This window comes from Pseudophryne corroboree, chromosome 8 (assembly GCF_028390025.1).
Source record: "Pseudophryne corroboree isolate aPseCor3 chromosome 8, aPseCor3.hap2, whole genome shotgun sequence".
NCBI lineage: Eukaryota > Metazoa > Chordata > Amphibia > Anura > Myobatrachidae > Pseudophryne > Pseudophryne corroboree.
The window spans coordinates 376,139,059-376,152,479 of record NC_086451.1 but is presented as its reverse complement, the minus strand read 5'-3'; the positions used below and the strand labels follow the sequence as shown (position 1 = coordinate 376,152,479).

At 28.3% G+C, this 13,421-nt stretch overlaps 10 non-coding genes across 10 annotated transcripts; 9 read left to right on the top strand and 1 right to left on the bottom strand.

The window, feature by feature from the left end:
• The first annotated feature begins 3,430 nt into the window (after positions 1-3,430).
• TRNAR-UCG (transfer RNA arginine (anticodon UCG)) lies at positions 3,431-3,503 on the top strand. Its single transcript has one exon. It is a non-coding gene; the product is annotated as a tRNA-Arg (tRNA).
• A 672-nt stretch (positions 3,504-4,175) lies between these two features.
• Positions 4,176-4,248, top strand: TRNAR-UCG (transfer RNA arginine (anticodon UCG)). The gene has a single exon. It is a non-coding gene; the product is annotated as a tRNA-Arg (tRNA).
• Positions 4,249-7,172: 2,924 nt separating this feature from the next.
• On the top strand, positions 7,173-7,245 carry TRNAR-UCG (transfer RNA arginine (anticodon UCG)). Its single transcript has one exon. It is a non-coding gene; the product is annotated as a tRNA-Arg (tRNA).
• Positions 7,246-7,916: 671 nt separating this feature from the next.
• Positions 7,917-7,989, top strand: TRNAR-UCG (transfer RNA arginine (anticodon UCG)). The gene has a single exon. It is a non-coding gene; the product is annotated as a tRNA-Arg (tRNA).
• Positions 7,990-8,662: 673 nt separating this feature from the next.
• On the top strand, positions 8,663-8,735 carry TRNAR-UCG (transfer RNA arginine (anticodon UCG)). The gene has a single exon. It is a non-coding gene; the product is annotated as a tRNA-Arg (tRNA).
• A 350-nt stretch (positions 8,736-9,085) lies between these two features.
• TRNAR-UCG (transfer RNA arginine (anticodon UCG)) lies at positions 9,086-9,158 on the bottom strand. Its single transcript has one exon. It is a non-coding gene; the product is annotated as a tRNA-Arg (tRNA).
• Positions 9,159-9,950: 792 nt separating this feature from the next.
• Positions 9,951-10,023, top strand: TRNAR-UCG (transfer RNA arginine (anticodon UCG)). Its single transcript has one exon. It is a non-coding gene; the product is annotated as a tRNA-Arg (tRNA).
• Positions 10,024-10,696: 673 nt separating this feature from the next.
• On the top strand, positions 10,697-10,769 carry TRNAR-UCG (transfer RNA arginine (anticodon UCG)). Its single transcript has one exon. It is a non-coding gene; the product is annotated as a tRNA-Arg (tRNA).
• Positions 10,770-11,169: 400 nt separating this feature from the next.
• Positions 11,170-11,242, top strand: TRNAR-UCG (transfer RNA arginine (anticodon UCG)). Its single transcript has one exon. It is a non-coding gene; the product is annotated as a tRNA-Arg (tRNA).
• A 672-nt stretch (positions 11,243-11,914) lies between these two features.
• TRNAR-UCG (transfer RNA arginine (anticodon UCG)) lies at positions 11,915-11,987 on the top strand. The gene has a single exon. It is a non-coding gene; the product is annotated as a tRNA-Arg (tRNA).
• The last annotated feature ends 1,434 nt before the right edge of the window (positions 11,988-13,421 follow it).

Here is a 13,421-nt window from a genome sequence, read left to right as displayed (position 1 = left end):
TTCAGAATCAATAACTAAAATTATTGTTGGATCAAAGTTTGACATCTAAGTGTATATATTTTTAGATAAAGATAACATCTTATGTTTGGATTATAATAATGAAATCAGATAAAACATGATTCAAAGTGAAGAATCTCTAACCTTTTGGTCTTTAAACTATTCAGTAAACTTTGTAGAAGGCACATCAACCATTAAATGGATTTCTCAGTTTGATTAAGGTTTCTCAAACTTCTTGAATGGGGTATTGTAGAATACTAAACAATATTAGTTTTATTCAGAATTAATAATTGAAATTATTGTTGGATTAAAGTTTGTCATCTGAGTGTAAGATTATCCAATACAGTTGTCTCAAAGAAACAAAACAAATATGTTTTTTACTTGAATCTTTATATTACTATACTTTCTTAGGCGTTAATCTTTGGACAGACATTGACCACGTGGCCTAATGGATAATGCGTCTGTCTTCAGATCAGAAGATTGAGGGTTCGAGTCCCTTCGTGGTCATTGCATTCAATGTTATTTGTTTATACTGTATTTTTTTCCTTAAGATTAAATATTTTGTAAGGAATATAATAATGAAATCAGAACAAACACAGCTCAAAGTAAAATAGCTCAAAGTAAAATATCTCAAAACCTTTGTTCTTTAAACTATTTAGCAAATTTAGTAGATTGCACAGCAGTCAATGTATCTTTAAGTTGATTTAAGGTTTCTCAAAATTCTAGGCTTGGGTATTGTGGAATACTAAACATTATTATTTTCTTTCAGAATCAATAACTAAAATTATTGTTGGATCAAAGTTTTCATCTAGGTGTATATATTTTTAGATAAAGATAACATCTTATGTTTGGATTTTAATAATGAAATCAGATCAAACATGATTCAAAGTGAAGAATCTCTAACCCTTTGGTCTTTAAACTATTCAGTAAACTTTGTAGATTGCACATCAACCATTAAATATATTTCTCAGTTTGTTTAAGGTTTCTCAAACTTCTTGAATGGGGTATTGTAGAATACTAAACAATATTAGTTTTATTCAGAATTAATAATTGAAATTATTGTTGGATTAAAGTTTGTCATCTGAGTGTAAGATTATCCAAAACAGCTGTCTCAAAGAAAAAAACAAATATGTTTTTTACTTGAATCTTTATGTTACTATACTTTCTTAGGCATTAATATATTGACAAACAGTGACCACCTGGCCTAATGAATAAGGTGTCTGACTTCGGATCAGAAGATTGAGGATTCGAGTCCCTTCGTGGTCATTGGATTCAATGTTATTTGTTTATACTGTATTTTTTTCATTAAGATTAAATATTTTGTAAGGAATATAATAATGAAATCAGAACAAACACAGCTCAAAGTAAAATATCTCAAAACCTTTTGTTCTTTAAACTATCTAGCAAACTTTGTAGATTGCACAGCAGTCAATGTATCTTTAAGTTGATTTAAGGTTTCTCAAAATTTTAGGCTTGGGTATTGTGGAATACTAAACATTATTATTTTCTTTCAGAATCAATAACTAAAATTATTGTTGGATCAAAGTTTGTCATCTAGGTGTATATATTTTTATATAAAGATAACATCTTATGTTTGGATTTTAATAATGAAATCAGATCAAACATGATTCAAAGTGAAGAATCTCTAACCCTTTGGTCTTTAAACTATTCAGTAAACTTTGTAGATTGCACATCAACCATTAAATATATTTCTCAGTTTGTTTAAGGTTTCTCAAAATTCTTGAATGGGGTATTGTAGAATTCTAAACAATATTAGTTTTATTCAGAATTAATAATTGAAATTATTGATGGATTAAAGTTTGTCATCTGAGTGTAAGATTATCCAAAACAGTTGTCTCAAAGAAACAAAACAAATATGTTTTTTACTTGTATCTTTATGTTACTATACTTTCTTAGGCGTTAATTTTTGGATAGACATTGACCACGTGGCATAATGGATAAGGCATCTGACTTCGGATCAAAAGATTGATGGTTCGAGTCCCTTCGTGGTCATTGCATTCAATGTTATTTGTTTATACTGTATTTTTTTCATTAAGATGAAATATTTTGTAAGGAATATAATAATGAAATCAGAACAAACACAGCTCAAAGTAAAATATCTCAAAACCTTTGTTCTTTAAACTATCTAGCAAACTTTGTAGATTGCACAGCAGTCAATGTATCTTTAAGTTGATTTAAGGTTTCTCAAAATTTTAGGCTTGGGTATTGTGGAATAGTAAACATTATTATTTTCTTTCAGAATCAATAACTAAAATTATTGTTGGATCAAAGTTTGACATCTAAGTGTATATATTTTTAGATAAAGATAACATTTTATGTTTGGATTATAATAATGAAATCAGATCAAACATGATTCAAAGTGAAGAATCTCTAACCTTTTGGTCTTTAAACTATTCAGTAAACTTTGTAGATTGCGCATCAACCATTAAATATATTTCTCAGTTTGTTTAAGGTTTCTCAAACTTCTTGAATGGGGTATTGTAGAATACTAAACAATATTAGTTTTATTCAGAATTAATAATTGAAATTATTGTTGGATTAAAGTTTGTCATCTGAGTGTAAGATTATCCAAAACAGTTGTCTCAAAGAAACAAAACAAATATGTTTTTTACTAGAATCTTTATGTTACTATACTTTTTTAGGCATTAATATATTGACAAACAGTGACCACCTGGCCTAATGGATTAGGCGTCTAACTACAGATCTGAAGATTGAGGATTCGAGTCCCTTCGTGGCCATTGGATTCAATGTTATTTGTTTATACTGTATTTTTTTTCATTAAGATGAAATATTTTGTAAGGAATATAATAATGAAATCAGAACAAACACAGCTCAAAGTAAAATATCTCAAAACCTTTGTTCTTTAAACTATTTAGCAAACTTTGTAGATTGCACAGCAGTCAATGTATCTTTAAGTTGATTTAAGGTTTCTCAAAATTCTAGGCTTGGGTATTGTGGAATACTAAACATTATTATTTTCTTTCAGAATCAATAACTAAAATTATTGTGGGATCAAAGTTTGTCATCTAGGTGTATATATTTTTATATAAAGATAACATCTTATGTTTGGATTTTAATAATGAAATCAGATCAAACATGATTCAAAGTGAAGAATCTCTAACCCTTTGGTCTTTAAACTATTCAGTAAACTTTGTAGATTGCACATCAACCATTAAATATATTTCTCAGTTTGTTTAAGGTTTCTCAAACTTCTTGAATGGGGTATTGTAGCATACTAAACAATATTAGTTTTATTCAGAATTAATAATTGAAATTATTGTTGGATTAAAGTTTGTCATCTGAGTGTAAGATTATCCAAAACAGTTGTCTCAAAGAAACAAAACAAATATGTTTTTTACTTGAATCTTTAGATTACTATACTTTCTTAGGTGTTATTATTTGGACACACGGTGACCACGTGGCCTAATGGATAAGGCATCTGACTTCGGATCAAAAGATTGAGGGTTCGAGTCCCTTCGTGGTCATTGCATTTAATGTTATTTGTTTATACTGTATTTTTTTCATTAAGATTAAATATTTTGTAAGGAATATAATAATGAAATCAGAACAAACACAGCTCAAAGTAAAATATCTGAAAACCTTTGTTCTTTAAACTATTTAGCAAACTTTGTAGATTGCACAGCAGTCAATGTATCTTTAAGTTGATTTAAGATTTCTCAAAATTCTAGGCTTGGGTATTGTGGAATACTAAACATTATTATATTCTTTCAGAATCAATAACTAAAATTATTGTTGGATCAAAGTTTGTCATCTAGGTGTATATATTTTTACATAAAGATAACATCTTATGTTTGGATTTTAATAATGAAATCAGATCAAACATGATTCTAAGTGAAGAATCTCTAACTCTTTGGTCTTTAAACCATTCAGTAAACTTTGTAGATTGCACATCAACCATTAAATATATTTATCAGTTTGTTTAAGGTTTCTCAAACTTCTTGAATGGGGTATTGTAGAATACTAAACAATATTAGTTTTATTAAGAATTAATAATTGAAATTATTGTTGGATTAAAGTTTGTCATCTGAGTGTAAGATTATCCAAAACAGTTGTCTCAAAGAAAAAAACAAATATGTTTTTTACTTGAATCTTTAGGTTACTATACTTTCTTAGGCATTAATATATTGACAAACAGTGACCACGTGGCCTAATGGATAAGGCGTCTGACTTCGGATCAGAAGATTGAGGGTTTGAGTCCCTTCGTGGTCATTGCATTCAATGTTATTTGTTTATACTGTATTTTTTTTCATTTAGATTAAATATTTTGTAAGGAATATAATAATGAAATCAGAACAAACACAGCTCAAAGTAAAATATCTCAAAACCTTTGTTCTTTAAACTATTTAGCAAACTTTGTAGATTGCACAGCAGTCAATGTATCTTTAAGTTGATTTAAGGTTTCTCAAAATTCTAGGCTTGGTTATTGTGGAATACTAAACATTATTATTTTCTTTCAGAATCACTAACTAAAATTATTGTTGGATCAAAGTTTGTCATCTAGGTGTATATATTTTTACATAAAGATAACATCTTATGTTTGGATTATAATAATGAAATCAGATCAAACATGACTCAAAGTGAAGAATCTCTAACCCTTTGGTCTTTAAACTATTCAGTAAACTTTGTAGATTGCACATCAACCATTAAATATATTTCTCAGTTTGTTTAAGGTTTCTCAAACTTCTTGAATGGGGTATTGTAGAATACTAAACAATATTAGTTTTATTCAGAATTAATAATTGAAATTATTGTTGGATTAAAGTTTGTCATCTGAGTGTAAGATTATCCAATACAGTTGTCTCAAAGAAACAAAACAAATATGTTTTTTACTTGAATCTTTATATTACTATACTTTCTTAGGCGTTAATCTTTGGACAGACATTGACCACGTGGCCTAATGGATAATGCGTCTGTCTTCAGATCAGAAGATTGAGGGTTCGAGTCCCTTCGTGGTCATTGCATTCAATGTTATTTGTTTATACTGTATTTTTTTCCTTAAGATGAAATATTTTGTAAGGAATATAATAATGAAATCAGAACAAACACAGCTCAAAGTAAAATAGCTCAAAGTAAAATATCTCAAAACCTTTGTTCTTTAAACTATTTAGCAAACTTAGTAGATTGCACAGCAGTCAATGTATCTTTAAGTTGATTTAAGGTTTCTCAAAATTCTAGGCTTGGGTATTGTGGAATACTAAACATTATTATTTTCTTTCAGAATCAATAACTAAAAATATTGTTGGATCAAAGTTTTCATCTAGGTGTATATATTTTTAGATAAAGATAACATCTTATGTTTGGATTTTAATAATGAAATCAGATCAAACATGATTCAAAGTGAAGAATCTCTAACCCTTTGGTCTTTAAACTATTCAGTAAACTTTGTAGATTGCACATCAACCATTAAATATATTTCTCAGTTTGTTTAAGGTTTCTCAAACTTCTTGAATGGGGTATTGTAGAATACTAAACAATATTAGTTTTATTCAGAATTAATAATTGAAATTATTGTTGGATTAAAGTTTGTCATCTGAGTGTAAGATTATCCAAAACAGCTGTCTCAAAGAAAAAAACAAATATGTTTTTTACTTGAATCTTTATGTTACTATACTTTCTTAGGCATTAATATATTGACAAACAGTGACCACCTGGCCTAATGAATAAGGTGTCTGACTTCGGATCAGAAGATTGAGGATTCGAGTCCCTTCGTGGTCATTGGATTCAATGTTATTTGTTTATACTGTATTTTTTTCATTAAGATTAAATATTTTGTAAGGAATATAATAATGAAATCAGAACAAACACAGCTCAAAGTAAAATATCTCAAAACCTTTGTTCTTTAAACTATCTAGCAAACTTTGTAGATTGCACAGCAGTCAATGTATCTTTAAGTTGATTTAAGGTTTCTCAAAATTTTAGGCTTGGGTATTGTGGAATACTAAACATTATTATTTTCTTTCAGAATCAATAACTAAAATTATTGTTGGATCAAAGTTTGTCATCTAGGTGTATATATTTTTATATAAAGATAACATCTTATGTTTGGATTTTAATAATGAAATCAGATCAAACATGATTCAAAGTGAAGAATCTCTAACCCTTTGGTCTTTAAACTATTCAGTAAACTTTGTAGATTGCACATCAACCATTAAATATATTTCTCAGTTTGTTTAAGGTTTCTCAAAATTCTTGAATGGGGTATTGTAGAATTCTAAACAATATTAGTTTTATTCAGAATTAATAATTGAAATTATTGATGGATTAAAGTTTGTCATCTGAGTGTAAGATTATCCAAAACAGTTGTCTCAAAGAAACAAAACAAATATGTTTTTTACTTGTATCTTTATGTTACTATACTTTCTTAGGCGTTAATTTTTGGATAGACATTGACCACGTGGCATAATGGATAAGGCATCTGACTTCGGATCAGAAGATTGATGGTTCGAGTCCCTTCGTGGTCATTGCATTCAATGTTATTTGTTTATACTGTATTTTTTTCATTAAGATGAAATATTTTGTAAGGAATATAATAATGAAATCAGAACAAACACAGCTCAAAGTAAAATATCTCAAAACCTTTGTTCTTTAAACTATCTAGCAAACTTTGTAGATTGCACAGCAGTCAATGTATCTTTAAGTTGATTTAAGGTTTCTCAAAATTTTAGGCTTGGGTATTGTGGAATACTAAACATTATTATTTTCTTTCAGAATCAATAACTAAAATTATTGTTGGATCAAAGTTTGACATCTAAGTGTATATATTTTTAGATAAAGATAACATTTTATGTTTGGATTATAATAATGAAATCAGATCAAACATGATTCAAAGTGAAGAATCTCTAACCTTTTGGTCTTTAAACTATTCAGTAAACTTTGTAGATTGCACATCAACCATTAAATATATTTCTCAGTTTGTTTAAGGCTTCTCAAACTTCTTGAATGGGGTATTGTAGAATACTAAACAATATTAGTTTTATTCAGAATTAATAATTGAAATTATTGTTGGATTAAAGTTTGTCATCTGAGTGTAAGATTATCCAAAACAGTTGTCTCAAAGAAAAAAACAAATATGTTTTTTACTTGAATCTTTAGATTACTATACTTTCTTAGGTGTTATTATTTGGACACACGGTGACCACGTGGCCTAATGGATAAGGCATCTGACTTCGGATCAGAAGATTGAGGGTTCAAGTCCCTTCGTGGTCATTGCATCTAATGTTATTTGTTTATACTGTATTTTTTTCATTAAGATTAAATATTTTGTAAGGAATATAATAATGAAATCAGAACAAACACAGCTCAAAGTAAAATATCTGAAAACCTTTGTTCTTTAAACTATTTAGCAAACTTTGTAGATTGCACAGCAGTCAATGTATCTTTAAGTTGATTTAAGATTTCTCAAAATTCTAGGCTTGGGTATTGTGGAATACTAAACATTATTATATTCTTTCAGAATCAATAACTAAAATTATTGTTGGATCAAAGTTTGTCATCTAGGTGTATATATTTTTACATAAAGATAACATCTTATGTTTGGATTTTAATAATGAAATCAGATCAAACATGATTCAAAGTGAAGAATCTCTAACTCTTTGGTCTTTAAACCATTCAGTAAACTTTGTAGATTGCACATCAACCATTAAATATATTTCTCAGTTTGTTTAAGGTTTCTCAAACTTCTTGAATGGGGTATTGTAGAATACTAAACAATATTAGTTTTATTAAGAATTAATAATTGAAATTATTGTTGGATTAAAGTTTGTCATCTGAGTGTAAGATTATCCAAAACAGTTGTCTCAAAGAAAAAAAAAATATGTTTTTTACTTGAATCTTTAGGTTACTATACTTTCTTAGGCATTAATATATTGACAAACAGTGACCACGTGGCCTAATGGATAAGGCGTCTGACTTCGGATCAGAAGATTGAGGGTTTGAGTCCCTTCGTGGTCATTGCATTCAATGTTATTTGTTTATACTGTATTTTTTTCATTTAGATTAAATATTTTGTAAGGAATATAATAATGAAATCAGAACAAACACAGCTCAAAGTAAAATATCTCAAAACCTTTGTTCTTTAAACTATTTAGCAAACTTTGTAGATTGCACAGCAGTCAATGTATCTTTAAGTTGATTTAAGGTTTCTCAAAATTCTAGGCTTGGGTATTGTGGAATACTAAACATTATTATTTTCTTTCAGAATCAATAACTAAAATTATTGTTGGATCAAAGTTTGTCATCTAGGTGTATATATTTTTACATAAAGATAACATCTTATGTTTGGATTATAATAATGAAATCAGATCAAACATGACTCAAAGTGAAGAATCTCTAACCCTTTGGTCTTTAAACTATTCAGTAAACTTTGTAGATTGCACATCAACCATTAAATATATTTCTCAGTTTGTTTAAGGTTTCTCAAAAATCTTGAATGGGGTATTGTAGAATTCTAAACAATATTAGTTTTATTCAGAATTAATAATTGAAATTATTGTTGGATTAAAATTTGTCATCTGAGTGTAAGATTATCCAAAACAGTTGTCTCAAAGAAACAAAACAAATATGTTTTTTACTTGAATCTTTTTGTTACTATACTTTCTTAGGCGTTAATCGTTGGACAAACATTGACCACGTGGCCTAATGGATAAGGCATCTGACTTCGGATCAGAATATTGAGGGTTTGAGTCCCTTCGTGGTCATTGCATTCAATGTTATTTGTTTATACTGTATTTTTTTCATTAAGATGAAATATTTTGTAAGGAATATAATAATGAAATCAGAACAAACACAGCTCAAAGTAAAATATCTCAAAACCTTTGTTCTTTAAACTATTTAGCAAACTTTGTAGATTGCACAGCAGTCAATGTATCTTTAAGTTGATTTAAGGTTTCTCAAAATTCTAGGCTTGGGTATTGTGGAATACTAAACATTATTATTTGCTTTCAGAATCAATAACTAAAATTATTGTTGGATCAAAGTTTGTCATCTGAGTGTAAGATTATCCAAAACAGTTGTCTCAAAGAAACAAAACAAATAACATTGAATCCAATGACCACGAAGGGACTCGAACCCTCAATCTTCTGATCCGAAGTCAGACGCCTTATCCATTAGGCCACGTGGTCACTGTTTGACAATGTATTAATGCCTAAGAAAGTATAGTAACATAAAGATTCAAGTAAAAAACATTTGTTTTTTTTCTTTGAGACAACTGTTTTGGATAATCTTACACTCAGATGACAAACTTTAATCCAACAATAATTTCAATTATTAATTCTAAATAAAACTTATATTGTTTAGTATTCTACAATACCCCATTCAAGAAGAACAAACACAGCTCAAAGTAGAATATCTCAAAACCTTTGTTCTTTAAACTATTTAGCAAACTTTGTAGATTGCACAGCAGTCAATGTATCTTTAAGTTGATTTAAGGTTTCTCAAAATTCTAGGCTTGGGTATTGTGGAATACTAAACATTATTATTTTCTTTCAGAATCAATAACTAAAATTATTGTTGGATCAAAGTTTGTCATCTAGGTGTATATATTTTTACATAAAGATAACATTTTATATTTGGATTATAATAATGAAATCAGATCAAACATGATTCAAAGTGAAGAATCTCTAACCCTTTGGTCTTTAAACTATTCAGTTAACTTTGTAGATTGCACATCAACCATTAAATATATTTCTCAGTTTGTTTAAGGTTTCTCAAACTTATTGAATGGGGTATTGTAGAATACTAAACAATATTAGTTTTATTCAGAATTAATAATTGAAATTATTGTTGGATTAAAGTTTGTCATCTGAGTGTAAGATTATCCAAAACAGTTGTCTCAAAGAAACAAAACAAATATGTTTTTACTTGAATCTTTATATTACTATACTTTCTTAGGTGTTAATCTTTGGACAGACATTGACCATGTGGCCTAATGGATAAGGCGTCTGACTTCGGATCAGAAGACTGAGGGTTTGAGTCCCTTCGTGGTCATTGCATTCGATGTTATTTGTTTATACTGTATTTTTTTCATTAAGATGAAGTATTTTGTAAGGAATATAATAATGAAATCAGAACAAACACAGCTCAAAGTAAAATATCTCAAAACCTTTGTTCTTTAAACTATTTAGCAAACTTTGTAGATTGCACAGCAGTCAATGTATCTTTAAGTTGATTTAAGGTTTCTCAAAATTCTAGGCTTGGGTATTGTGGAATACTAAACATTATTATTTTCTTTCAGAATCAATAACTAAAATTATTGTTGGATCAAAGTTTGTCATCTAGGTGTATATATTTTTACATAAAGATAACATCTTATGTTTGGATTATAATAATGAAATCAGATCAAACATGACTCAAAGTGAAGAATCTCTAACCCTTTGGTCTTTAAACTATTCAGTAAACTTTGTAGATTGCACATCAACCATTAAATATATTTCTCAGTTTGTTTAAGGTTTCTCAAAAATCTTGAATGGGGTATTGTAGAATTCTAAACAATATTAGTTTTATTCAGAATTAATAATTGAAATTATTGTTGGATTAAAATTTGTCATCTGAGTGTAAGATTATCCAAAACAGTTGTCTCAAAGAAACAAAACAAATATGTTTTTTACTTGAATCTTTTTGTTACTATACTTTCTTAGGCGTTAATCGTTGGACAAACATTGACCACGTGGCCTAATGGATAAGGCATCTGACTTCGGATCAGAATATTGAGGGTTTGAGTCCCTTCGTGGTCATTGCATTCAATGTTATTTGTTTATACTGTATTTTTTTCATTAAGATGAAATATTTTGTAAGGAATATAATAATGAAATCAGAACAAACACAGCTCAAAGTAAAATATCTCAAAACCTTTGTTCTTTAAACTATTTAGCAAACTTTGTAGATTGCACAGCAGTCAATGTATCTTTAAGTTGATTTAAGGTTTCTCAAAATTCTAGGCTTGGGTATTGTGGAATACTAAACATTATTATTTGCTTTCAGAATCAATAACTAAAATTATTGTTGGATCAAAGTTTGTCATCTGAGTGTAAGATTATCCAAAACAGTTGTCTCAAAGAAACAAAACAAATATGTTTTTTACTTGAATCTTTAGATTACTATACTTTCTTAGGTGTTATTATTTGGACACACGGTGACCACGTGGCCTAATGGATAAGGCATCTGACTTCGGATCAAAAGATTGAGGGTTCGAGTCCCTTCGTGGTCATTGCATTTAATGTTATTTGTTTATACTGTATTTTTTTCATTAAGATTAAATATTTTGTAAGGAATATAATAATGAAATCAGAACAAACACAGCTCAAAGTAAAATATCTGAAAACCTTTGTTCTTTAAACTATTTAGCAAACTTTGTAGATTGCACAGCAGTCAATGTATCTTTAAGTTGATTTAAGATTTCTCAAAATTCTAGGCTTGGGTATTGTGGAATACTAAACATTATTATATTCTTTCAGAATCAATAACTAAAATTATTGTTGGATCAAAGTTTGTCATCTAGGTGTATATATTTTTACATAAAGATAACATCTTATGTTTGGATTTTAATAATGAAATCAGATCAAACATGATTCAAAGTGAAGAATCTCTAACTCTTTGGTCTTTAAACCATTCAGTAAACTTTGTAGATTGCACATCAACCATTAAATATATTTATCAGTTTGTTTAAGGTTTCTCAAACTTCTTGAATGGGGTATTGTAGAATACTAAACAATATTAGTTTTATTAAGAATTAATAATTGAAATTATTGTTGGATTAAAGTTTGTCATCTGAGTGTAAGATTATCCAAAACAGTTGTCTCAAAGAAAAAAACAAATATGTTTTTTACTTGAATCTTTAGGTTACTATACTTTCTTAGGCATTAATATATTGACAAACAGTGACCACGTGGCCTAATGGATAAGGCGTCTGACTTCGGATCAGAAGATTGAGGGTTTGAGTCCCTTCGTGGTCATTGCATTCAATGTTATTTGTTTATACTGTATTTTTTTTCATTTAGATTAAATATTTTGTAAGGAATATAATAATGAAATCAGAACAAACACAGCTCAAAGTAAAATATCTCAAAACCTTTGTTCTTTAAACTATTTAGCAAACTTTGTAGATTGCACAGCAGTCAATGTATCTTTAAGTTGATTTAAGGTTTCTCAAAATTCTAGGCTTGGTTATTGTGGAATACTAAACATTATTATTTTCTTTCAGAATCACTAACTAAAATTATTGTTGGATCAAAGTTTGTCATCTAGGTGTATATATTTTTACATAAAGATAACATCTTATGTTTGGATTATAATAATGAAATCAGATCAAACATGACTCAAAGTGAAGAATCTCTAACCCTTTGGTCTTTAAACTATTCAGTAAACTTTGTAGATTGCACATCAACCATTAAATATATTTCTCAGTTTGTTTAAGGTTTCTCAAACTTCTTGAATGGGGTATTGTAGAATACTAAACAATATTAGTTTTATTCAGAATTAATAATTGAAATTATTGTTGGATTAAAGTTTGTCATCTGAGTGTAAGATTATCCAATACAGTTGTCTCAAAGAAACAAAACAAATATGTTTTTTACTTGAATCTTTATATTACTATACTTTCTTAGGCGTTAATCTTTGGACAGACATTGACCACGTGGCCTAATGGATAATGCGTCTGTCTTCAGATCAGAAGATTGAGGGTTCGAGTCCCTTCGTGGTCATTGCATTCAATGTTATTTGTTTATACTGTATTTTTTTCCTTAAGATGAAATATTTTGTAAGGAATATAATAATGAAATCAGAACAAACACAGCTCAAAGTAAAATAGCTCAAAGTAAAATATCTCAAAACCTTTGTTCTTTAAACTATTTAGCAAACTTAGTAGATTGCACAGCAGTCAATGTATCTTTAAGTTGATTTAAGGTTTCTCAAAATTCTAGGCTTGGGTATTGTGGAATACTAAACATTATTATTTTCTTTCAGAATCAATAACTAAAATTATTGTTGGATCAAAGTTTTCATCTAGGTGTATATATTTTTAGATAAAGATAACATCTTATGTTTGGATTTTAATAATGAAATCAGATCAAACATGATTCAAAGTGAAGAATCTCTAACCCTTTGGTCTTTAAACTATTCAGTAAACTTTGTAGATTGCACATCAACCATTAAATATATTTCTCAGTTTGTTTAAGGTTTCTCAAACTTCTTGAATGGGGTATTGTAGAATACTAAACAATATTAGTTTTATTCAGAATTAATAATTGAAATTATTGTTGGATTAAAGTTTGTCATCTGAGTGTAAGATTATCCAAAACAGCTGTCTCAAAGAAAAAAACAAATATGTTTTTTACTTGAATCTTTATGTTACTATACTTTCTTAGGCATTAATATATTGACAAACAGTG